The sequence below is a fragment of the Jaculus jaculus genome, chromosome 1, assembly GCF_020740685.1.
Source record: "Jaculus jaculus isolate mJacJac1 chromosome 1, mJacJac1.mat.Y.cur, whole genome shotgun sequence".
Classification (NCBI taxonomy): Eukaryota; Metazoa; Chordata; class Mammalia; order Rodentia; family Dipodidae; genus Jaculus; species Jaculus jaculus.
Window position 1 is genome coordinate 200,222,401 of NC_059102.1, and position 23,467 is coordinate 200,245,867.

General features: G+C 37.5%; 1 pseudogene; it reads left to right on the top strand.

The window, feature by feature from the left end:
* The first annotated feature begins 3,983 nt into the window (after positions 1-3,983).
* LOC101606181 overlaps positions 3,984-23,467 on the top strand; it is a 53,827-nt pseudogene continuing 34,343 nt past the window's right edge.

Sequence of the window (23,467 nt, forward strand, 5' to 3'; positions counted from 1 at the left end):
CCAGACGCATGTGCCCCCTTGTGTATTTGGCTAATGTGGGTCCTGGGGAGTCGAGCCTCGAACCTGGGTCCTTAGGCTTTATAGGCAAGCACTTAACTGCTAAACCCATGATTATATCTTTTAATAATAGCTTGTCAGGGGTTGTATAGGATGCCTGTGGAATGTGAGATTTTCCAGGTCTGGAGAAAATCTACAAAGGCCTTGCTTACGAAGTAGGGGCCATTATTTGTTTTAATTTGATCAGGCAGCCCAAGAGTTGCAAAACATTGAAGCATATAACTAATGGTATGTTTAGATTTTTTTTCTGGCAAGTGCCAATGCCCAGTAGGCGTAGGAAAAGACAGTGAGCCCAGTAACCACGAGATGGTGGACGTCTCCACTGTCCCCACCTGGGTCAGTCCAAGGGGGCCACATGGCAGTCTCTCAGGCTGTGGATTGTCCGCCATTTCTCAGTAGGGGACGGTCAGGCTCAAGCTGCCAGGAGGGAGGCCATCTATTTAAATTACCAAATCTTGCCCCTGGCTCCCAATAGATTTATAACTATTATATATTATAAATTGTACTCAGTTTAATTTTAAAGGTCTCCACAGTCTTGACCAATTTAAGATATTGAGGTTTGTAAAATTAAACAAATTAAACACTTCTAATATATAAAGGCACAGAGTAAACATTTTTAATTGGTATAAGGCATAGGAGAGACTAAAACAATTTATATTGAACCATCATAACTTAAAATTTGTCACAGTGCCCGTCATTTTAATTTGCTTGAGGTTTTTTAGCTTAAAATCTTAAGTCTCAGCCAGGCGAGGTGGTGTACGCCTTTAATCCCAGCACACGGGAGGTTGAGGTAGGAGGATTACCATGAGTTTTAGGCCACCCTGAGGCTTCATAGGGAATTTCAGGTCAGCCTGGGCTAGAGTGAAATGCTACCTCGAAAAACCAAAACAAAGAAAAAGCAAATCTTAAATTTTTTAATCCAATATCTCTAGCTAAACACATTAGTCTATTACAAATTTAACCCTGATTAAACTCTTTGGGCCTGGGCAGCAGGACGTAGCCAGCCCTTATGCCAGTAGCCCAGTTCCAATGAGGTTTCCTGCAGTCTTTCTTTCCTCTTAGAAAGCTTGTAAGCTAAGCCCTGAAGTTTAATGCTGTCTGTACTTAGAATTTTTAAACTTTCATCTGAATAGTCCATAAAATTTGGCTTATCACTCCAGAAGACACCTTTAGTTGTAAGAATCAAGTTTATGTCTATTTTTTTAAAGTAAAGTTTCCAAAAGAGTAGCATCCACATGGTCAGGTTCATTTCAGCTCATTAGACAGCTTTAGGTTTGCTGAGATAAACTTCCAGACCAGGTACGGTTATGGAGGAAGGGATATTTACTGAAGCTTACAGATCCAGGGGAAGTTCCATAATGGCAGAAAAAGCTGGCCTGCCTTCACTGGCCCAAGCAGAGAGAGAGAGAAACACAAGCTTTTAGAGATACAAAAGCCACTGGCAAACCAAAGGTGAAGGGGAAGAGAAAGGGAACGAAGAGATGTCGACAAGTAAGTAAAGGTTATAGAAGCAAAGTTTAGTTCACTAAATATGAAGACTGCCTCATAGCTCATGAGGGTACGCTCACCCACACACACCCATTACCTCCTCAACAACTGCCTCTCACGGGGTGCACTAGTCTGTTGGGGTTCCAGAGCCCTACGTTGGGCGCCAGATGAGGGGCTCCTTCCCGCTCAGGTAGTGCCAAGGGAAGGACCAGGCCTGCTGGTTCCTCCCTAGGGGTTGAGGGGATGATGAGCGTCGGACGACTCAGAAACCTCTTCTGGCCACCGGAGAAAAACCACTCTGAGTCGGGAGTCTTTTCCATGCAGGAACAACTCGCTTTATTACTCTGAGCAGTTGCCTATATCATGTTGGGGATGAAGGCGGGGATTTTAGGATGGGGGAAGAGGTAAGGGCCAATAGTAAACTGTAACTATTGAAATGGTAATTACAATTAACACATGGAAGTAGCAGGCCAGAAGCCATTAGGCATCCTGCTGAGTCATCGCTGGCCAGAGACAGGTTGCCAAACTTTAGCTAGGCTCAGGAAGTTCCACTAGGCCTCACGCCTGGGCCTTTCAGGGCCCAACACCTGAACTCTGGTTAGACTTATTTCAGAAAAACACCGTTTCATACCAGTTAGCACCCATATTAAAGACATTAGAGCCCAAGCTTCTGTTATGGGGATCTGGTGTCACACAAGTAAAATCACTAACTCATGGAATGGAACGCGTGGACAAGTTTTATTGGGTAGAAAGAAAAAATAAATAAAAAGAGGAAAGCTGGTGTACCAGGTCTGCATCTCAGGGTTCGGGATCTCAAGATTTGTTGGGAGTGTTAGCTTTTATTGGAAATAGCCACATGATATTTATAGTAGAAACAGGATTGTGAGTAAAACCACAAAGTTGCATACTGTTAAACAAGGGTGTGTGGGGGGGTATTACAAGAAGTCACAAGGTTACATAGGTCACATAGGCAGAACTGAGGCAAGAGACATTCTATGCTATATAATCACAAAGATCTCTAGAAACAAAGAGATACAGGGAAGTCATGGTACATTGCTTAGAGGGATCAACCCCTTCCTTTCACATTCCATTTTCCATTTCCCCCTCTGATATGATACTAGGTCAAATCTTTGTGAATAACAGTGTCTAGGGTGTTTTCACCTAAGGGGGTGTATTATGTCCACAATACCATGAGTTTCACAGAATTTATTCTATTCTTTATAAATCTACTTAGTGCATTAATAATGCAGGGTTCTATGGTAAGGCCTAAGAGCAGTAGTATCAGGGGGCCAGCAATAGAAGAGACAGGGAAGTTAGCCATGGAGACCAACTAAATATAACCAATTATTAGGGGCCCATCTCTTTCTAAAAAAAGGAATAGGTGCAAACAGGGTGTGTCTGTAAAACGGTCTTGATTGCTGGGAGAATGGACTCCTGGACTCTTTGTAAGACGTGGCTAGAAAGAAGCTTTTAATTAGTAAAGTTAGTTATTTGTTCAAGACCCATCCTGGGCAGGATGAAGGGAGAGGTTCCATACATAATTTTAAATGGAGTAATTCCTTTTACATAAAGGGTACACCTGGCCCTTATCAGGGCAGAAGAGAAGGAATCCCACCCATCCTGCACATGTCTCTAGGGTTAATTTAGTTAAAATCTCCTTCAAGGTCCAATTTATCCTTTCTACCTGTCCTTAACATGGGGATCTCAGGCACAATGTAATTTCCAATTAATCTTCAACATCTAGGTTAATTCCCTAGTAATTTTTGACACAAAGGCAGGCTCATTATGGGATCTTATCCTTATCCTGAGGCACAACCATGCCAGGGGAATTATCTCCTCTAACAATTCCTTAGTCACTATTTGGGCTGTCTCAGACATGGTCAGAAAAGCTTCCACCCATCCTGAAAAGGTATCAACATAAACAAGTAAATATTTATATCCATACTTATCTGGCTTTACCTTGGTAAATTCAGCTTTCCATTATCTACCTGGCTCTGTTCCCTGATCTCTAATCTCCATTGGTGGTACCTGACCAGAGGAGGCATTTGTCTGTTGGCAGGCCTGACAGTGGGTGGTGATGTCCTTGATGACGGAGTCCATAACTGGGAAGAAAAACTCTTTCCTTATTAGCTCAGCTAGCTTGTTGTTTCCTAAGTGAGTTGGTTGCTTAGCTAGTTTCTGCCCTAGGGTCTGGGGCCGCAACAGTCGTCCATTCTCCAGTTGATACCATCTTTGTGGGGTCTGTTCCTTTATCAGATGAGAGGGGAGCTGTAGGTCCTGTTCCATGTATGTTGGCCACTCAACGAAGAGTAGGTGCTGGGAGGGTGACCAGACAATCTGGTGGATGCTGAGAGGCAGCACTCTTTGCTACTAGGTCTGCCAGTCTGTTCTCCCTTGCTTCTGTGGTCTCCCCTTTCTGATGACCCAGACAACGGATTATGGCTACTTTAGCAGGTGCCCAAATGGTAGCCAGTAAGTTCAAATTTCATTTTTTTTTTATTTTTAATGTTTTTACTTTCGGCATGTTAATAGCCCTCATTCCAAGTAGATGGCCCCATGTACATGTGCCTTGGTGAAGGCATAACGGCCATCTGGGTATTTACTGACTTGTCTTTTCCCACTATTAGAGCCTTGGTCAGTGCTATCACTTCAGCTTTCTGAGCTGATGCAACCTGAAGTAGGGCCTCAGCCCACAGGGTTTCTTTCAAAGTCATTACAACCACCCCTGCATACCTGATTCTGTCCATGACAAAGTTGTTGTTATCAGAATACGTCACCAGATCAGGGTCTGGCCAGGCCACATCTGTTAGGTTTTGGCAGAATCCATGGAAGGCAGAGGTGATCTCTAGGCAGTCATGTAGAGGGGTTGATGCCTCATCAGTTTCTAGAAGCAGGGAGGCTGGGTTTAAGCCTCAGTTTGTTAAAACCATATCCTTCATTCATTTAAGAGTAAGCGTGATAGTGAGTTATGTGATAGTTGGAGAGCCGTTGGCCTGGGGGGGCTCTTTAAAAGCATCTCTATCATATGTGGAGCCATAATTGATAAAGTCTGGCCCAAGGTTAGTTTGTCATACTCCTCTATCAGAATAGCAGCAGCTGCTGCAATTGCCTCAGAAACAAGGGGCCAACCAGCAGCTACTGGGTCCAGCTTTTTAGACAAGTAGGCTATTGGGCAACACTGTGACCTCAGTCTTTGAGTTAGGACGCTCCTGTCTGTCTCCTTTTTATACAAATGGAAGGGTTTGGTTCAGTCTTGAAGTGCCAGGGCAGGGGCTTATGTCAGAGCTGACTTTAGTTCTTAGAATGCTTGATTTTCATTTTCAGTCCAATTCAAATCTTCCTCTCGTGGCTTCATATAGTGGCTTGGCTAACTTGACTCAGTTTACCTTTTTAACTTTTTGTCTGCTGAGAAATTTCATTTAACAGATGTAACTTTAGGCGTTCAAAATAGAAAAACTATAAAGAGAAACAAAGCTATATGCCATTTGTCATTCCCTTTTTCTTGTCAGAGACAATTGGCCATTTTGTCTCTGGACAGGATCAGGGGGACACATGGCTTAAACTTGCATGAGGTCTTAGATAAAGGGGGTGTCATTCCTTTCTCCAGAGTCCAGTTTGCCATGACTTTAAATAGCATATAACAGTAAGAAGGAGCAAAAGGAAATGACAGAGCAGAGAGCTAAGCATCCTAACATTCCTTGTCCTACTTTGTTTGTTTTTACCTAGGAAATTTATTTTTCCTATTTGTAATACTGAAGGTGATAGAGTCTTGTTTATGTATAACCTGCTTACACTTCCAAAGAACACGAATTACATCTGTGCTTATGAATTTATGACCCACCTAGCATAGAATATCACCTGTGTCTAATGTAAGCTGAATTTACATTAAGTCTATGTTCCTATATAAAACTCTTAGAGCATCCTTAAAAGTGCGTAAACAGTTGAAAAAAATCTTTAAATGTAGGCATGGTGTTTAGGTTTAGCCTGAAAACTAGCTTTCTGTTCCTTTTAAAGGAAATTAATTTTAGGGAAAATTTGGTCTTTTTCGATTTCTTATATCTTTTCTACATATGGACATCTTTATCTATATACTTCAACATTCTGATCTACGTTCCATTCCAAAAGCATTTTTAACAAGCACTCTATGTCCAAAATTGAAAAAAAAATGCCTTCCCAGTTCTTGCAATCATCTCATCTCAACCCATAATTAATTATCTTTCTTATAAGACTATTAATAAAAACTATACCAAATTGATTAATTTTATTACCTACTGACAAAGAAGCAAGTAGTCTGGCTTCAATGAGTTATCCATTTTACTATTGGAAATTTGTAGAGAAAAAGCATGTTTATTATTTAGGTCACCAAAAAAAATCTCTACCTGATAAACAGACTTGTTTTATGATATCAGTATATCAACCTTCATGTTTTATATAACCCATTGATTTGAGATAGCTCCCATGAATAAACTCCATGAAATACACTTTCTATGAATACAGGCAAAACATGACAAACATTTTGGGTATCATCTTTATCAATACTTCTACCATATTTGGAAATGTTTTTTATTAGAAGTAACTAAGGCAAATAAAGACAAAAACCAAAAAAACCTTGAAATAAATCAAATGACAACAAAAGCTTTAGGAAAGACCTGTTGGACTATCTAGATTAATAAACCAAATGTATTATTTGTTTAAAGCCAAAACAAAAAAAAATGAAATATTAGGCACAGTTCAAATTAAAATTATTTACTTATTTTATCAAGCAATTTAAAAGTCACGTGCTTTAAAATATGGAGTCAGGGTATCACATTGGAACTTTGAATTGGAGATCCTCCTGTCTTAGCTTCCCAAGTAGCTAGGATAATAGGCCTAGCTCATTAGCTCATCTTAATGTTTATTTATTTATTTATTTATTGAAGATCTTCAAAATGCTTTTTAACCAGTTTTAAAGGAGATTTTTCAACAGAATAATTTTGACCCATATCTTCAAAGATGAGGACAAGACAAATGAACACAACACCAAACACAAACATGCTAGCAATAACGGCTCTCCTGACATTGCCACATGGCTGTCAAACCAAAACTGAACCAGAAACAGACCTCCATTTGAAATCTCGGAACAGAGCCAGAGAAGGTCAAGGGTGTCTCCTCCATCCCTTGTCCAGGGGAATTAATGCTGCATCCAGCTCCCCTCATGGACCCAGACAAGTGTGCAAAACCATAAAAAAAAGAAAAGCAAGAAGAGTAGGAAAAGCACCTTCGGAGGTTTCTTACCCAATAAAGAAGGGGACCAACTCCAAAACCAGGAACATGCAGATGGATGGAGATATGGTTCTTTGGCCAAGATCAGCGGTCTTTCCCAAGTTTGGTCACCCCAGAGTCAGGGAGGAGGTCTTGAAATGTGCATCTGGCCAAGCCCCCAAGATATCATGGGGTCTGGTGTCGCACAAGTAAGACCATTGACTCACATAATGGAATGTGAGGCCAAGTTTTATTGGGTAGGAAGAAAGAAAAAGAGGAAAGCTCGTGCACCAGGTCTGTATCTTAGAGTTCTGTTCAGTATCTCAAGATCTGTTGGGAGTGTCAGCTTTTATTGGAAATAGCCATATGATGTTTACAATAAAAACAGGATCCCAGGGAGACTCAGGGTCATGCTGTTACCCTAGTAGAGGTTTATACAATAGAAACTGTGTTTTAGAGTATTATCTGGGTCTGGTTGCTTACTGAATTTGCAGTCTAGTGGAAGAAGAGAAAATGAGACATATGATGATTAAACAAGTAGAACAAAGGCGTTAGTAACATTGGCTAAAAACTAACAGGAGGTGATGGATTAGGTCACATGATCACCGGCATGAAATGCTTTTCTGCTAGAGGTGAAAATAATGAGACCAGCATGGCTGGAGCTCAAGGGGAAATAGATACCAGGTCACATCCTCTAAGTTGGATGGAAGACCAATGGAGAATTTATGAAGGTACAAAATCATCTACATTACATTTAAGTTGAAATTATTCAGTTATTAAACAATATGACTGATAAAGTAATCACAGATCCTGGATTTAAAAATAATCTCACATGAAAGATAATGTTCTGCTGCCAGAGTGGGTTGAAAAACTGAAAGTAAAACCTCATTTATTTATGTAAGTGATCACTGTTCTGGAATTATATCTTCCAGTGAAGACATATTTTGACTTTTTTGGTTGCTTATGTTTTTTGACTTATGTGTAGAGTAAAATGGAAATAAATCAATGAGTACTAAGTTACAAATAGATAGGAGTAGGAAGTTTGCATGGAGTTTCAGGAGAAGGAAATTATGGATAATAATGCTGTGCTATATATTTCAAAAAGTAAGGAGAAAATATTTTAACTGTCTTTACCATAAAGAAATTATAAATGCTTGAGGAAACAGATACACTTAACCTGATTTGCAAATTATACAATGTATACATGTATTACAACATTATATATTACTTCCCTATTATGTCATATTCTCCTTTTCTATCAGATAAAAATAAATATAATTAAAATTTGAAAAAAAAAGTGATGTGATATAAACTTACATCATACTATGCAAGAACTGTTTCTGCTGTCAAATCTTAAGTCTGGGTATGAAACTAAAGACAGACTCAGTGTAGTTTGGGAAGAAACAATTATGAGAAAGCAGCTCATATATCTATCACTGTCTTTTAACATATACTAGAAAAGCTTTTGAGAGTTGTAACATGAACATACAGATATGTTGAAATGTTATGGGTTCCAGTGTTGAACAAGTAAGACCATTGACTCATGGAATGTGAGGCAAAGTTTTATTGGGTAAAAAGAAAAAGAAGGTCTGGTATAACAAGTCTGCCCCCAGAGGGAATCTTGGAGTGGGGGTTGGAGGACAGCAAAGAACTGTTTCAGAGTGTCAGCTTTTGTTGGTAATAATCACATGATATTAGAAAAAAAATGGGAGTTAAACCCTAAATCACAATACATGTGACAATTAAAACCATAAAAGTAAAAAAAAAAAAAAAAGAACAAAACAACCCCCCCCAAACTTGTAAAAGATCTGCTGGTCAGTTACAGGAAGCACCCCCTGGGAGGTGGGCCTGTGACCAGGAGTTTCGCTTATCTTAAGGAGTTTGCTCAACAATGCAGGCCCCAGGAAATGCTATCCTTCCCAACAGAGCCTCTTGTTTACCTGCTATTTTCAGAGCCTGCCCTTTGTCTGCCATCAACAATCTCCTGACTTCTATGTTACTCTAGGCTAGGTATAAAGAAATGTAGAGGAGGCGGGGTGTGGTGGCGCACGCCTTTAATCCCAGCACTCAGGAGGCAGAGGTAGGAGGATCGCAGTGAGTTTGAGGCCACCCTGAGACTACAGAGTAAATTCCAGGTCAGCCTGGGCTAGAGTGAGACCCTACCTCAGGAAACCAAAAAAAAAAAAAGAAAGAAAAAAAAAAAAAAGTAGAGGAAATATAACAGTTTGCTCTCTTTACAGAAATATCATGTATTTAAACATAAAAGGGAAGACAAAATTTAGGTTTACTAGAATAAAATATTACTGTATTATTTAATATCTACAGGAAATATATTCCCCTGCAGGGTTTTAAAACAGATAAGACCTTTCTAAAAGTAATGCAAAAAGTATTATTCTAGAGAAATTTAATCAGAAAACTCATTATACTTGTGTAGAATTTAAAGAAAAATTAAAGAGTAACATTATAGGTGCATATATTATTTACAGAAAATCCTAGGGTAGTTTGTAAAAGCCTTATCCATAATAAACCCTCCAGCTAGTCTTTGCCCCAGATAGTGATATCTATTGAAGAACATGATTTTCTTAAAAGTTTTTCTATTAATTTTTTGTTAAACTATGCTATATAATTTAAATCCTATAGCTAATATATCCTCAAATATTTGATCCCTTGGAGGCTCTATATAAAAGAGTTAATGTTAGAGAGATGATATGAATTATTTCCTTTAGAACAGAAATTCTTCAGATATTTAGAATGTTTCCCTTTCAAAAATATTGTTGTAGAAAATCAAAACACAAATATACTCACAGCAATTGAATTATATTTTTTATAAAACACTGTGTACTTTCTATAGTACAATATTGAACAGTGGCTTAAATCCCATGTCTCGACACAACTATGTATTTTTCCACATAAACATTTACACATAAGGAAACTACTTACCACTCTTTCTTGGTATCTGCCTCACAAGGTCATTGAGAATATTGAGTAAATGCAGTAAAGTATTTACATGTACGTTTGCCATGACTAAAAAGCAATCAGTACTCATCAGTATTTTTTTTTAAATTTTTTATTTATTTATTTGAGAGTGACAGACACAGAGAGAAAGACAGATGGAGGGAGAGAGAGAGAATGGGCATGCCAGGGCTTCCAGCCTCTGCAAACGAACTCCAGACGCATGCGCCCCCTTGTGCATCTGGCTAACGTGGGACCTGGGGAACCGAGCCTCGAACCGGGGTCCTTAGGCTTCACAGGCAAGCGCTTAACGGCTAAGGCATCTCTCCAGCCCTCATCAGCATTTTGAAATACTTACAAAATTGAGTGATTATGAACTGACAGTTTAATAAGAACTCAATAAATCATGTTTCTTTCATTAGTGAATGGTTAAGGTGTCTGCTTCTTACTAAAGATGAGAATACAATCTATTATAAGAGAATATCCTTCAGAGGATAGGTGAGATGATACATTACCAATTATAATCCAGATATTGTACATTGCTGACGTCTAAAAGTGATTGTGTTCTTAGCAAGAAAACATTAAGAAGAAGCCACACATGAAAAAAGTCTGAAATATGCTATTCTATGACTTAAGTAAGAGTTAGGAAAGTGAAGAGATAAAAGATTCCAGAGAAGGTAACTTTACAGCCTATATAGTTTTGAACAATCAGTCAATAATATAGTAGGCTTATATATGCAGATGTCTTATAGAAAATATGCATTAAACACTAACCCATTGGATGCTGAACACTTAGCCACTGCATGCTATGTATTTAATAACATTAAAATAAAATTGTGTTAGTGCTGGTGAGAAAACATTTGAAACAATTTAAAAGGAGGACAGATTTCTTTTGAATCATGGTTTCAGAGATTTCAGTCTCTGGGCAACTCATTCCACTGTTTGTGTATAACCTGGAAGTGTATCATGGTGTATACTCCCTTTATGGTGACTAGGAAGTATGATAGCAGAAGTGACAGAGGACAATTTGAATACTTCATTGAAACACCCTCAGGGACTTGCTTTCTCCATCCTCATAATTTTCCATAGCTACCTAACAACGCCCATATATTTGAATCTATCAATGCAACAATCCAGTAATGGACTCAGAGCTTTTATGGTCCTATCACTTCCCACAAACCCCAACAGGTGTCAACTAAAACTTTGATGCATGAGAAAATTTAGGGAGACTTCATATTCAGGCCATTACATTAGACATGCCTCCATCCATTTAGTTTGACACTCCAGATTGGTCACCACACAAGTAATGTGATAAAAATGCTTTGAAATATGTCTATGCATAACTGAAAAATAGGATTTAGAGGGGGCCACAACGAGTATGAAAGCATAATGAAGAACATTAGGAGCTGGATTGTATAAGACACAATGGATATGCTCAATGTATAAGAATATTTATGGATCAGAATTAAAGATCTGTAGCATCCACTTAAAGATAAGGTAAAATAGAAAATGCAGAAAATTGAAAAAAATAATATTGAAAATATTATCTTAAAGCATTTCACCTTTCTTAAGAGAAATCTAACTTCACATGTAAAATTGAATGGAAAATAATGAGGACAGAGATAAGAGGAAAAAAAGATATAATGAGGAAAAGAGGGTGAGCAAAGTGTCATGGATCCATGAATGCAGCATGAGGTAATGAAGGATGTGGTCCAACCATCATACATATAACAAGAGATTCACTATGATAAAGCATAAAAGTAATGTCCTTACAATATGAGAATTGGAACATGTTCAAAGTCTCTAGCAAATAGTACAGAAGAGAAGAGGGTGACTGCATCGGACTTGTATCTCTAAGAACCAATTACTTCAAACAAGAAAGCCAAAAGGTGAGAAATACAGATTTGAGTTCTAAAAAACTCTTACTGTAAAAACTAAGAAAGAGATAATTTACAGGAGAAGTGGTGTTGTTTATTTCTTGATTTCTTTGAAAATAAGATTTAAGAACAAAGTTAAAGAAAACAATAGGAATAGGAGGACTTGCTTCAGGGAGGATGAGAAAGAGATGAGGTCTCTGGCCAGTCTGAGTGTGAAGACTTAAAGCTTCTGTCCCAACAGCTTTTATTTTCTCTCAACATTGTGGATGTCTGAGCTACATACTGAGACTTAAGGAGTGGACAACAATTACATGCTTTGGCAAAAGGAAAGCTTTAAGATAACTTAATAGAACATAGAAATGCTACCAGAAGTTATAGTGTAGAATTATTGGAAATGGTCAGTAACATTCACACAAAATATGTTTCTTGTGTCAAATACTTACCATCACAGCAATTCAGTGGTTGTGGAAGATTCTAGTGTTACCTTCATTTTGCTGAGGAACAAATAGTAGCATGCACCATAGATAATCATCCTGTTCAAGCTCATAGTGCTTATAATTAAGTAGATTATATCTGAATATGCTAATGAAGCTAGATCTTAATTCCAAGAAGAAAGCATTAATAATCTTATCAAGTAACCCTAGTATAAGTTAGAAAACTGTAACTGAATAGGAAAATAAAAACAAAAACAAAAACATGTAGCACTGATCTTGGGGTAGAAAAAATACCAAACAAGATCAGGAATCATTAGTTAGAACTTTCGTGAAGGGCAGAAAATTATGCTACAAAACAGAAATTGCATATAAAAATGCTGAATGTGCTACTCATTACATAGTGTTCAGTAACACCATGCATATTCTATTTGACTTCTGAATAAGAAAGAATCTTGTGTATTTGGATATGATAAATAAGAAAGATATAAAATGAACATAAATGAGAATGTATCAAAATACATTATACAAATATGAATATTTGAAATATGCATCAAAACTGAAAAGGTAAGAAAAATAAATTTAAACTGAAAGCCTTACACTTTTTTTTATTAGTTATGTATCATGTGTATACAGAAATGAGAGTTCCATCGTTAGTCTCTTTCCTGTCCTCCAGCCTCCTCAGGGACCCTCCTCATTGGGGAATGTGGGTTGTGCATTGTGGGAGTAGCCATCAGTCATGGGGGAGAGGCAATGTCTCTGTGAATAATGTCCCAACTAGTGGCTCTAACAATCTTTCCTCCCACTCTCCCATGAATTTTCCTGAGCCATGTTGGGTTTATTTTAGGTCTACGTCAGTGGTGAGGTCTTGGGAGCCTCTGTATCTGTGGATATCTGGATTGATAGGAGTTGTGTGTTCTCTGTGTCTATCTCCTTCACCCTTGTGCTGGTACCAAGTTCACCAAGAACACAGCACTCTTGCTCATTTTCCCAATTAATCTATGATTTAAGTTGGGGCCCTGTTGAGGTGTGATGGGCTGATTCTCTCTTCAGGGTTTAAATCCATCTGAAAAAGAGTGAAGTCAGCACCAGATAAATGGGATAACCATTATTATTTTAGAAAGAATTTAATAGGTATAGGCCATCTTGTAGCCCATGATTGGTGGGAACTTGATATTGGAGAGTGGGCTCATTTTTGGAATATGGTTCTGAGTTGTTTCCCAATTTCACGTATGGGTTCCATTCCACTGAGCGGATCCATTGGCCAAATCAAGAGCAGTTAGTTCCACGTGTGTGAGCATCACATAAGGTTGTTTGCTGCTAAGTACCTTAGACCACGAGTTGCTTGGACAGATGTTGGTTATTTTCCTCCACTTGCTCATATAGCACCTTCTTGCACTAGTCAAGCAGATTCCAGCCAGTCACTCCATGTTCTGTACCAATAGCATATTGTGTCTTCAGCAGTAGGGTCTTACCATTAACCTTTGGTCTTCTTTCAGGAAACATAGTAGGTCTCTCTGATCAACAGCTCATTGCAGATGTTAACCACATGCTGGTACTGGGAGTTATAGCCCAGCACCAAGGAAAAAGAAGGAAGGAAAAGAATGGTGATATAAAAGAGAAAGAGAGAAGAGGAAGGGAGAGAGAGAAACAGAAGATTAAAGTTAGTCTTCATCATACCCTTTCCAGGCCCCTGTGATTCAGGTGTTTCTTCTAAGGGCCTGATGAAAGTTCAATTGTTTAGTCTGTCTTTCAGAATATAGAATTTTATGGTACCTTTGCCGTTTGGGTTCAGGTTTTTTGTTCCCCTCTGACCTCACCCTCCCTGTTGTTTGGTCCTAGAGATGCTTATTAGGTATGTCAGCATCTTGGGCAGATTCAGGTTGGGGTCACAGATGAGTGAGTAAGACCTTGTGACAATTATCTTTTGTTGATTGTGTGAGTTCACTGAGAATGATGTGTTCCAAGTTCAACTGTTTCTCTTAAAATTTCATTGTGTCATTTTTCCTTACTGCTGTGGAGAAGTCCATCATGTAGATATACCAAATCTTGGTTATCCATTCATCTAATGATAGATATCTGGGTTGATTCCAGCTCTTAGCTATTATGAATTGATTAACTATAAACATGGTTGAGCAAATCTCTCTGAACTGAGGCATGAAGTGTCATTCTCAGTAAGGGAATAATTGGGTCTGTTGGTAACTCTATAGTCAACCTTTTTAGGAGTCTCCATATTGCTTTCTATAGTGGTTTTACCATCTTACATTCCCACCAACAGTGAATGAAGGTTCCTATTTCTCCACATACTCACCAGCATTTGCTTTCATTTGATTTTTAACTATTTGTTATCATTACAGGGGTAAGGTGGAATCTCATTGTTTTAATTTGCATTTCCCTGATGGTTAGGGATGTTGCACATTTTCTTAAGTGTGTGCTAGCCATTTGTATTTCTTCCTCTGAGAACTCCCTGTTCAGTTCTCTGACCCATTTTGTGAATGGATTATTGGAATTTTTATTTGTTCTGCTTATTGTATGTTTGCCTGTGAAAAATCTTTACAGCTTTATGAGATCAAAATGGTTGTCTAATTGTTTAAGTTCCTGAGTTACTGGGGTTTTGTTCAGGAAGTCTTTTCCTACTCCTATATCATGGAAAGTTCCTCCTATTTTTTTTTTTTTCTTCTTCCAGTAGTAGCAGAGTATCCAGTCTTGTATTGAGGTCTTTGATCCATTTGGACTTGAGTGTTGTGCATGGCCAGGTATGTGGATCGAGTTTCATTTTCTTGTATATGGTTATCTAGTTTGTCCAGCATCATTTGTTGAAGATGCTGTCTCTTTTCAGCCTGCATTGTTAGTGCCTTTGTCAAATATCAAGTAGCTGTATTTACATGACCCAAAGTCAAGGTCCTTGATTCTGTTTCATTGGTCTATAATCCTGTTTTTATAACAGTACCATGCTGTTTTTATGTTTTCTTTAATATAGATTTCAATTAGGTATGGTGATGCCACCAAAGGTGTTCTTTTTGTTAGGGATATGGCTGGATATAGGTGGCCTTCTTTCATTCCAAATGAATTTTTCAATCATTTTTTTTTTCTATTTCTGTGAAGAAAAGTGTTGGGATTTTTACTGGTATTGCATTAAATCTGTATATTGCCTTTGGTAAGATTGCCATTTCACAAAGTCAGTTTTGCCTATCCAGGTGCATGGGAGGTCTTTCCATTTTCTCAAGTCTTCCTCAATTTCTTACTTATTATATAGGTCTTTCACATCATTGGTTAATGTTATTCTAAGATATTTTTGTTTTTGTTGCTATTGAAAATAGGACAATGTCACTTATTTCTTTCTCTGTATATTTGTTTTTTGAATATAGAAAGGCTACGTTTTTGTGCATTGATTTGGTATGCTGTTACTTTACTGAAGGTGTTAATCACATTTAAGAGTTTTGAGATGGAGGTTCTCAGGTTTTTTTTTTTTATGTATAGAATCATGTCATCTGCAAATACAGCTAACTTAACTTATTCCTTTATAATTTGTATACATTTTATTTCTTTTTCCTGTCTTATTGCTTGAGCTAGGACTTCTAGTACTATGTTGATGAGTAGAGGTGAGACTGGACACCACTGTCTTATTCCTGATCTCAATGGAAATTCATGCAGTCTCTCCCCAATAAGTATTATTTGGGCTTTAGGAGCTTTATATTTAGCCATTATTATTATTATTATTAGTAGTAGTAGTAGTAGTAATAGTAGTAGTATAAGCTGTCCATGCCTATTCTCTCCATTGTTTTGAACATGGAGTGATTTTTTTACCAAAAGCCTTTTCTGCACCTATCAAAATGATCATGTGTTTTTTGTGTGTGCGTGTGTGTGTAACCATATTTATATGGTGTATTACATTGACATGTTTCCACATGTTGAACCAACATGGCAATCCTGGGATGAAGCCTACTTGATCAAGGTGGATAATGCTTTTGTTGTGTTGTTGAATTCAGTTAGCTAGGATTTTGTTCAGGATCTTTGTGTCCAATTTTATCAGGGAAATAGGCCTATAGTCTTCTTTTCTTGTGGCATCTCTATGTGGTTTGGGTATTACAATGATAATATCTTCATATAAGGAGTTAGGGAGCTTTCCCTGTTCTCTGATTGTGTGGCACAGTTTGAGAAAGATTGGTTTCAGTTCTTCTATGAAGGTTTAATAGAATTCAGCTGAGAAGCCATCTGGTCCTGAACTCTTCTTTTTGGTGAGGTTTTTGATTACCTTTTCAATCCTGATGGATGTGAAAGGTTTGCTTAGGAGATTAATCTCCTCTGAGTTTAGCTCTGGTAGGTGGTATGTGTCCAGTAATTCATTCATTTTCTCCATTTTATCAAGTTTTGTGGAGTAAAGGTTTTTGAAATAAGTCCTGATTATACTCCCAATTTCATTTATTTCTGTTGTGATCTCTTCTTTTTCATTTCTATTTCTTTTTAACTTGAAGCATCTTTTATTCGCTTAATCAAATTGGGCAAGGAGTTTATCAATCTTGTTTATTTTTTCAAAGAACAAGCTCTTTGTTTTATCAATTTTCTTAATTGTATTCTTACTTTCCAATTCCTTAATTTCTGTTCTGAGCTTAATTATTTCTTTCTATCTGGAGTTTTTTTGGATTGGATTATTCTTCTTTTTCCAGTACCATTTGGTGGATGGTTAGGTTATTGATTTGGGATCTCTCTGTCTTTGTTATGACAGCATTTGGTGCTATGAATTTTCCCTGAGGAGCACCTTCATTGTGTCTCATAAGTTTTGCTTCATTGTGTTCTCATTGTCATTCATTTCTAGAAAGTTTGCAATTTCATTTTTTATTTTGTCCACTAACCATTGGTTGTTTAAAAGTGTGTTGTTCAGTTTCCAGAAGCTGGTGGGATTCCTGGTGCATGTCTTGTTAATTTCTAGCATTTCAGCATTGTGATCTGATATAATGCAGGAAATTATGTCGATATTCCCAAATATATGGAGGCAGGTTTTATGACCCAGTGTATGATCTATTTTAGTGAAATTTCCATGGGCTGCTGGGAAGAATGTGTGATCTGTGGATTTTGGGTAGAATGTTCTGTAGATGTCCATTAAGTCTAATTGATCTATGGTGTTGTTTAGCTCTCTTACTTCCCGGTTAATTTTCTGTTTGGATGATCGATCTATTGCTGATAGTGGAGTATTGAAGTCCCCATCTATGATGGTGTTGGTGGTTACTTTTGTTTTATTGTCAAGTAGATTTGTTTTATAAATTTTTTGGTTCATTTTTATTTATTTATTTGAGAGTGACAGAGAGAGAAAGAGGCAGACAGAAAAAGAGAGAGAGAGAGAGAGAGAGAGAGAGAGAGGAAGGGAGGGAGAGAATGGGCACACCAGGGCTTCCAGCCACTGCAAACGAACTCCAGATGTGTGCACCCTCTCCCCCTTGTGCATCTGGCTAACGTGAGTCCTGGGGAATCGAGCCTTGAACTGGGGTCCTTAGGCTTCACAGGCAAGTTCTTAGCTGATAAGCCATTTCTCCAGCCCTGTTTTATGAATTTTGATGCACCTGTGTTTGGTGCATAAAGATTGATGATTCTAATATCCTCTTGTTGGATCACTCCCTTGATAAATAAGAAGTAGCCTTCTTTGTCTTTTTTGATTACTTTTGGTTTGAAGTCTATTTTGTCTGATATTAGTATAGCTATACCTGCTTGTTTCTTATTACCATTTGCTTGGAATATCATTTTTACCCTTTTGCCCTGAGGAGGTGTCTGTCTTTAATGGTGAAGTGAATTTCTTGAAGACCGCAAATTGAGGTGTCTAATTTTCTGATCCTCTATATTAGTTTATGTCTTTTGATGGGTGAATTAAGGCCATTAATAGTTACTGTAATAACTGTGAGGTTTGAGTTAATCCTTGCCGTATTGTGGTGGTATATGTGACTTGGTGTTACCTTGGGCTTTTCAGTTTTTTGTGTCTTCTCTGAGTTTGGTTATTGTGATCTGCTTCTTGTAGCCACTTTAAGTTGGTTATTTCATTCTTCTGTTTGGAGAATTCCTTAAAGTATTTTCTAGAGGTTTGGCTTTGTGTTCATAAAGTTGTAAAGCTAAGTTTTATCATGAAGAATTTTTCTTACACAATCCATTATGAGGGATAAATATCTATAGAATATTAGTTAAAACAATGTAGATGAATTTCCCTACCTAGGTAGAGGATTGATATCTCAAGTAAGGAAAGTAATATACTATCATTCTATTTTTCTGAAATTTAACTCCTACCCTTGCAGGTGCTTAAATTAATTCATTAAATACTATTTACTTTATACTTGTTATTGTTATTTCTGTCATGTAGCTTTGTTAACCACAGGTGAGAAGATGTCACTCTACCTTTCTGCATATGCTTTCTGCCCCTAGGGCAACCTTAAACCTGCTCTCAAGTGACACTTGTAAGTCAACTTTTTCTTTGATTCTTTCTTTTCCTGAAAACAAGAGAAAATGAAAATAAATATTTCCTTGTTGTGGATGTTTTTCCATTTGTTTTTTTTTCCTATCATATTTCTATCTTTCCATTGAAGTATGCATATATATATATATATATTTTAAATCAGGAACCTTCTCTGAAACTAATGCTTTTTCTTTTTTTTATTGAAAATATCAATAGAAGCATGGTGGCACATATCTGTAATCCCAGCACTTGGAAGCTGAAGCACATGGATGACTGTTTGTTTAAGGCCAGTCTGGACTATGTAGACAGATTATTTTTTAGAGAGCTAGAAATTATAAGTATAACATACCCACCCTCTTTTCCTTATTCCTTGACCCAATCCTCCTTATTTTTCTGTAATTCTACTTTTGCACATAAGTTTTACTCAAATAAACAGCAAGTCCCTGCAATTCAGATTCCATTCCATGCTTTCTTGTGTACTCTTGTTTTCCAAGTGTAGGACAGACAGTAAACTGAAAATAATAAAGATTTTGTTGGATATATGCATTGCTGAATTCATGATTTAGCATGACTTTGTAAAGATACAATAGAAGAGTGTTCCCACCCTCTTCTTCCTGGAGCTGTCTGGATGCCAACCCCAAAGTTGGGATTTAGAAACAAATGTACCTTCACTAAAATGTAAATTGAAAGAAAATATTGTTTTCTCAAATGAAGGTTGGAAGATCCTAGTTGAAATGAGTTCTCATGGACCTATCTAGACAGTTGAAATATGGTTTTTTTCTAGAAAACCCTTTATTTCCAAACACTTTTCTAATTCATCCTGTACGTCATTACTATGCTCGGGTTCTTAAAGGTACCTTTTCCAAATGTTCTTCTGTAAGGTTTGTGAAAGACCAGACCATGAAAGACCACTCTGAGTTAGGAAAAGTGGTTTAGTTTGAAGCTTGCAGAGGCCAGGCTATCTCATGGGGTAGAAGACAGGAAGAGGAGCTGGTGTGAGTCTGAATGGTTTGGGTTTTTATAGAGCCTTGCTTTTTGTGAGGGGGATTAAATACAGAAGAAAAAGCATTGAGGAATTCAGGGGAGAGCAGGGACAAAGCTGAGGAGGTAATCAATCAGAGACTGGACTGCCATCAGAAGAGAAGTCAGGTTGTCTGTAATATAAGATCAGCAGAAAAACTGTGGCTTAGGGCATTGTTAGGTCAGGGAAGTAAGGGTTAAGCAATGTACATATCTACAGGATATTCTCTTCCTTCATCTCGACTCTTGTCCTACCTAACATTCAGCATTTTGTTAAGGGTAGAAGGTGGGGTTTATTTCTTTCATTGCTTCTTCCTGCTGAGGAGGCATGGTCAAGTGTTTCAGGGGATGCTGCTGGCAGCTGCTGGCAATATCCATCAGATCAGGTGATAGAAAGATGAGTTTGAGCAGGATAAAAGTTGGTGCTAAGTGTAAGTGTGATAGGTTAGTAGAATTTGTTGAATGAATGATGTGCAAAATTAATTATCTAGTTTTGGATGTGTTTTCACAGACAGGGGGCTATCAAGAGTAAAAGAAATATTTCCCCATCAGTGGCCCAAGTAATGGTAGTAGCCAAGGTCAAATACTTTTTTTCCTGCAGCTGCTATAGAGAAGCCGAGACTTGTTTTTATTAGGATAGGTAAGTGGGCTGTGGCAAGATCAGCCTTCTGGGATGTACTTCTCTTAGGCAATAGGCCAGTGTCTACTATCTGGTCATCTAAAACAATGGCATATTTCATTTTTTGGGACCTCTGTGTGGTGGTAGAAGAGCCTCCACTTATCTATACCATGTGTGGTCAGGGTCAGGGATGGGAGACAGTGAAATTTTGGGTTATGGTAGGTAAGTTCTTCTGAAGTCTATGACAGGAGTGTGTAAGCTGTTTGGGTAGAGGTAGAAGGGTAGTTGGGTAAAGTGGGGACAGGAGTCTAATGTAATGTTTGGGTTGTCAAGAAAGCTAACATGAAAAAGTTGAAGTTTGGATAGGGTTATTGTTTAAATAGCCTCCACTCAAACCTGGGGTTCCCCTTAACATTTCAGGCCTTGAGGGATGATCCAGGCACCCAGGCAGATGGAGTTGGATCGTCACCGAACCATATGAGTGAGGGATAACTGTAGATGAGAGTATACAAGGTAAAGATTGAAGTTAAATATATAATCCCAATGTAAGCAGAATTATCACCAGAAATTGCAGGCATGATCATCATGGAGATCTAGAAATTTACTGAATAACATGGTATTATTATTTTCTTTCTTTCTTTTTATGTTTTTGTTTTCGTTTTCCAACATAGGGTCTCACTCTGGCTCAAGCTGACCTGGAATTAACTGTAGTCTCAGGGTAGCCTTGTTCTCACGGGGTATGCCACCACAACCAGGTTTTCTTTTATTTTTTTACAGTGAGCATGTTACTTTCTGGCTACATTATTTCTAATGAGTGATTAAGACCAAGTAGGTGACCAAACTTTAATTTTATATTGTAATTTTGAAGGTCAGTTGTGGCTCTTTCAGGGAGACTTAGAGATCTGGGAGAAGCTCTGTGGCTCAGCATTTGTGTCATGTGCTGTGATGAGTCTGTGCTGTGCTGACCATTAATGTGGCATTAAGGGTTCCCCCCCCCCTTTGTTTTGACTATATTTATGCAGACTCCATATTGATTGGAATCCATTTTTTGGGTTTCTACATCTTTGTAATCAAGAACTCAAAGCAAAAAAAAAAAAAAAAAAAAAGAAATCAAAGCATGTTTATAGTCCTGGAGAATTTTTGTTGTTGTTGTTATTGGTTTTTCAAGGTAAGTTCTCACTCTAGCCCAGGCTGACCTGGAATTCACTATGTAGTCTGAGGGTGGCTTCCATCTCATGGTAATCCTCCTACCTCTGCCTCCAGAGTGCTGTTATTAAAGGGGTGTGCCCCCAATCCCGGACCCTGGAGACAATTTTTATTAACAGAGATATAAATGGTAACTCTGACTTTTATTTAGTTTTAGTGCCCTAGTGAGAGCCACCAGTTTTGTTCCTACATTGGAGGATCTGAACTTGAATATAAGACAAATAACAATGGCTTTTGTCATTAACAGTAACTTTTATTTATTTATTTTATTTATTTTTTTTTTGAGGTAGGGTCTCACTCTGGCCCAGGCTGACCTGGAATTCACTATGTAGTCTCAGGGTGGCTTCGAACTCACAGCATTCCTTCTACCTCTGCCTCCCGAGTACTGGGTTAAAGGCATGTACCACCATGCCCAGCTTAAACAGTAACTTTATTTTATATATAATTGTTGTTTTCTATATTTTATTTTATTTATTTATTTGAGAGAGAGAAAGAGAAAGGGAGAGAGAGAGAGAGAGAAAGTGTGGGCACACCAGGGCATCCAGCCACGGCAAATGAACTCCAGATGCATGTGCCACCTTTTGCATCTGGCTGATGTGGGTCCTGGGGAATTGAACCTGGGTCCTTTGGCTTTCAGGAAAATGCCTTATCCATTAAGACATCTCTCCAGCCCAACAGTAACTTTTATCATTGTAATTTTTATAACATTTTATATTGTTCTATGAACAAACTCGAATCATCCAATCTGTCAGAAATTAACTTAATGTAATAAACATGAAACCCATATAAATGTTGACCATTTAAATGAATCTGTAATGGCAATATCAAATCAGAATTGAATTATGGAATTTTTTGTACATACAAACCTCTGGCTAATGTTGTAGCAGATATAAACAAGCACTTCTGATTTTATAGGTGAAAATGTAGAAGTCTGTCTTTAGTAACTTAGAATCACCTTTAAATATATCTATGTACCTGTTCACCATTTAGTCGCTTTAATCTGTCTGTCTAAACTGACCTATATAAACAGTCCTGATAGAGAATTCTGTAACAGTTAATCTGATGCACTTGTTTAGGGTTACTTTGATTAACCTAAATCAATTTTATGTCTCATTATTCTTGTTACCCAATACCAGATATCTGATAGTTTATGTTTAAATTACATTGTTAGTAAATAATAGATTCTAGCATTACATCTCATTTTGGCCCAAGAATTGTGAATGGAACTCCTCAAAAATTGAGAAAGCACACAGTTTACACAGTTATCAGAATATGGGGAGACTTTCTTGTCTCCCTAAGAACAAAAGTTACAATGAATGAAGTTAGATTATATATTTTATAAAAATCAAATTAGATTATCTCCTTTCTAAAACTTGAGTTATGAACATGACTATTTAGAAGAATTAGCTTTAGAAAAGAAAAGTCAGTTAACTAACAATTACATCTTAATTTAATTAAGGCTGTTTTTTTCAGTAGTTAAAACTTTAGCATATAGGCATTATCAACTTAATTAAACATTTGAAGGTAGCTGTTACAACTGTCACCATGATATCAGTAAATTGAATTTTAGATTTTATAACCTGTTGACTAGAGACTTTTCTTTTTATAATCCTATGAAGCACATTTTTAAAGCATGGGTTTGTAAATGTAGGTAAAACTTGGTATCTTCCATGGAGATAATATACATATCTGGAAATGGTTTTATTAGTAATGACAATCCTGAACTATACTTATGATATAACAAACTGAATTATATGTTCTTATTGTTAAACATCAAATTCTAACTTGTGAAGCCTAGTTAGATCTGCTTGTTGCTTGTTTGTTATGCTTATTTTAAGTCTGAGTACTGTATTCTAACAAGACTTTAGTGATCTTAGACAAGAGAAAAGTTGAGAGCAAACAAAAGTTATATGCTGCTTGTAATTTTCCCTTTCCTTGTCCAGAGGCAATAGGTCAATTTGCCTAAGGACAAGCTGTGGATGACACAGAGTTTTAAATGTTCTTGGGTTCTAAGTTGGGGAGGGGCAACCTATTTCTCATGATCCAGCTTACCATGAATTTAAATAGCATATCACAATTAATTTAATTCACATTACAGTGAAGTAGAAACAAGCACTTAGGAGTATCTCTGAACATTGAG